General features: G+C 39.5%; 1 pseudogene; it reads left to right on the top strand.

Moving 5' to 3' along the window:
- Positions 1–295: 295 nt before the first annotated feature.
- LOC114027453 lies at positions 296–657 on the top strand (annotated as a pseudogene).
- The last annotated feature ends 3,453 nt before the right edge of the window (positions 658–4,110 follow it).

Raw genomic sequence — 4,110 nt, 5'->3', positions numbered from 1 at the left:
GAGAATAGGCCTCAGTAAAATCATCTCTTGAAGAACTAAAAAATAATACACTGCAGGAATTTGTACCAAGATATCAAATTCAATATTTTAAGAGAAACATATCGCTCTAGTATAGAAATCCACCTGGTAAACCAAAATAATATCTACAGCAAGCTTTCTTAACCTATTTTTGAATCATGGACCCCTTTGGCAGTCTTGTGAAGCCAGTGACCCCTTCTCAGAATAATTAAAATATATAGGACTAAAAAGGAAAACAAGACCTCCCATGGCCACCCCCTGGCTCCAGGCCTAAGTCATGGTCCAGCAGCAGGGTGGTAGGATGGCATTGAAGCATATCCAGAAGGAATTAACTGACTTGCAGAGGGACCCTCCCACCCAGTGCTCAGAAGGACCTGTGGGTGATAATTTATTCCACTGGCAGGCCACCATCATGGGCCTGAATGATAGCCCTTACCAAGCTAGTGTTTTCCTCCTGACTATTCCCTTCCCTATAGATTACCTTTTCAAATCACCAAAGTTCTGTTATCCATCAGTTTCCTGCTCTGCGACCCCAACCCTGATGACCCTCTGGTTTCTGAGATAGCCCACACCTGCAAAGCAGACAGAGAGAAGTACAACAGAATGGCCAGAGAATGGACCCAGAAATATGCCATGTAAATGCCATGGAAATTTGACTCTTTACAAGCTAAGAAGTTAACATTTCAGAGCAGTCTCTTAGTGAAAACTCTGGGTTATCCACTGTTTACTTGATACCATGAACCATTTGCAAGGAGTCTCCTACTCTGTTACTGGACCCTGGTTTCCCTTTCACTTTTGTCTCAAATTGGAGGTACCACCTGAAGCCATTTGGGTTCTGACAACTTCATGCCCTTGATGCCAAAATCAGTAGCCACTTTTATTTACTGATTTTTAGCCTGGTTCAAACTGGAATCCACCTTTTTCACTCCGACTCCCTCCACTTTCTCTTGGAATGGCAGAAATGCACACATTCCTTCATTTAGTCTTTCCTCAGAGTGGCATATGGTGTGCCCTTCATGGTGCACAAGAAGAGCTGAGCAGTTTCCTGATAAGCTGGCCTAAAACTATTTTGGTGTGCCCAAGAGAGCTGGATGAGATTTCCCCTAGTTTTCAGTTTACTGAAGAACTCTATCCAAAGAGGAACCCCGACCCTCAGGGACATTGCATGGGATTGGGAATGTTTTGGCAGTGAAATGAATTAGTGGCTGCATTTTTCCACTGTCTCCAAGTAAAGGAGGACAGTGTGATTGGCCAGTCTTTCTATGCAGTAATAATCACAGTCTCACTTTTTTTTAGACTGAGAAGCAGGAACTCCAAAGCACCTGTTGATAACAGCCAAGTGCTCATTTCTGCTCTCACTCACAGAATTACCAGAAAAAAAAAATCATGAGATTTGGAAAGATTTAGGATTGTGCCAATTTGAAGATCATGGAAGACCCTGAGGCCCTGCACACAAAAGGAGAGAAAGTCAGAAGGTGGGGAGTGTTTCATTTGTTAGATTAAAAAAAAAGTCAAAAAGGGATGGTGCTCTCGAAGAGAGACTTCGTTTGTAAATAAATCTTTCATTTTCCCTTTGACAAAAAAAAAAAAAGGAAACCAAAGATTAGTGAAAATAAAGAAATAATTTCCCCACCCAAGTTCATGGACCCCTAGAAATACATTCATGGACCCTAAGTTAAGAATTTCTGATCAAAGTGATCTAGGTGAATGTATGGAATTTAAGGAAAGTACGTATAAGCATCTGTCTATTTGTTGTTCAGTCATTTCAGTCATGTCTAACTCTTTGTAACTCCATTGGGGTTTTCTTGGCAAAGATACTCCAGTGGTTTGCCATTTGCTTCTCCAAGTCATTTTATAGATGAGGAGACTGAGATAAACAAGATTAAGTGACTTGCTCAGGATTACACATCTAGTGTGTCTGAGGCCAGATTTGAACTCACAATGAATTTTCTGGACTCCAGGCCTAGTTCTCTAACCACTGTGTCACCTGACTGTCTATATTATCCTTGTTTAGTTATCAGGATACCATGTTTCCTGGGGGCAAGGGCGGGAGATGGTTAGTGCTAGACATACTGCATTATTTTTTTTTCTTTGTGTTCAACAACTTTGTATGTGTTTGTATTTATTAACTTTATATCTATGTGTTTTGTATGTACTTGTTGTCTTTCCTATGAGAATGTTAAGTTCCTGGCAAAATACTTCATTCTCTATATTTACTTAGGTAGTTGACACACAAGTGGTTAATAAATCCTTGTTAATTTATCAAAGTACTACCTTGTTACATGAGGCCTTTATCGATTTGGTCATATTACTGCTCACCCATCCCCAGGTCAAATTACTTTGCATTTAAAACATGTGTGTACCCATACCCACTGTCTTCCTCCCTTACCATGAGTAGAATGTAATCTCTTTGAGAAGACAATTCACTCTTGGTGATTGACACAGGGAGAACACTCAATACTATCTGTTTGTTGATTTGAATGAAAATCCTGGATTCTAGATTTTGATCTCTAACATGTAACACAAACTTAGACTTATGAACCTTTCAATATGTGCTAAACTGGAATATGGTTTACCAATAGACATAAAGAGGGTTGGTTCATAAATTACACCTCACACAAAAGGCTGGATTTGAAAATGTTAGGGTTGATGCTAAAGAGTGGAGCATTTGTATTTGGCTTATTGTAATAACCTTTGACCCACTTACTCTGAAGCATCCTGCAGGATAGATCATAAAAAAATAATTCCCACCTCATTAGTGTGGCCTATTTGACTTGTCAAGATGGAGCCTGGTGCCCTTTCTCCTATCCTATACGAACAAATAGTACCCTCCTCCATCAGGTAAAGTGACTTGTCAAGAGTCACACCACTAATAAGTGGGTGAGGTAGGATTTGAACTCAGACCTTCCCAACTCCAGGCCTAGTGCTCTATCCACTGTGCCACCTAGCTTTGATAGTTTAAAACAGCTCCAAAACTTTGGGACACCCACCCTTTAATAACTTAAACAATTTAAGGAATTAAAAACTTCACGAAGACTTCTTGGGGTGTGAGTGTATATGTGTGTGTGCGTGCCAGTTTCAGCTGAAAAAAAAATGACACCAAGTATCCCATTTTAGACTCGGTAACTCATATGTATCCACAAGCATGTGTTTATACCAGTCCCTAGCGAGATGAGCAGCATGCCCATAAATATCTAGTTCATGACTAAACAGTCTATTCCGAGGAAGGGCCATTATGTTCAAGTTGTTCAACAGTACTGAAATCTGGATAATGTTGCAAAGTAGGAAACAGCATCTTTTTGGACAACTCATACACATCTTGAAGACAAGAGTCACAGACCTTCCAAGAGTTAGCCCCACTAGATCATTTCATCCAAAATGAATAGCATATTATTTCTTGCCTCTCTTTTTACCTGATAGCTCCTGTGTGGTAATGTCATTTGGGATGCTACCAATATTAAAAAAAATAAGAGGGAAGGATTTAAAGCTGTAGTGAGAATGTCTAGGCTATAATTTTACCTAATTAAGTGTTTTGTTTAGTCAAATGTAGGTTTACCTAAGCAGCCCCAGAGAGAAGAACGTAGTATATTGGGACCCCCAAGAGAACTGTTAGAACCTTAGTAAGAACTTCACTTCTAACCTGTTATGAATCTCTGGATGGTATTTATAAATAATGATTCCTTAGAGGAGTATTTGTTATATTTCAGAGGGCTTGTATGTCTAAGATCAAAACTGATTTATCATTATCATGTTCCTTGCTCTTTTCCCCGCCTCTTTTCTTCTCTCATCTCTCTTTTCCTCAGTTTCACACTTTCACTGGAGGAAAATAATCAGCTATGTGCTACTCCATTTGGTAGTTATTACTACCCAGTGCAGAAGACATAAGTACTATGTAAGCTGTCTTTAACATCTGTGATGGCATTGTGGATAAGATGTATTTGTTTGGCTAGGTTTAGCTAGTAGTTTCCAATGCTCGAACCTATTGCTTTCACTTGGTTGATTTAGAAATGCCACAGCAAGAATTCCAGGATTCTTTAGAGACAGTGATAACCACCTATTGTTATGAGATCACGGGTACTAATTTTGGAAACA

The sequence above is a fragment of the Vombatus ursinus genome, unplaced genomic scaffold, assembly GCF_900497805.2.
Source record: "Vombatus ursinus unplaced genomic scaffold, bare-nosed wombat genome assembly UNPS02014861.1, whole genome shotgun sequence".
NCBI classification, from domain to species: domain Eukaryota; kingdom Metazoa; phylum Chordata; class Mammalia; order Diprotodontia; family Vombatidae; genus Vombatus; species Vombatus ursinus.
Note: the sequence above shows the minus strand (reverse complement) of the source record. Positions and strands in the feature narration are given on the sequence as shown.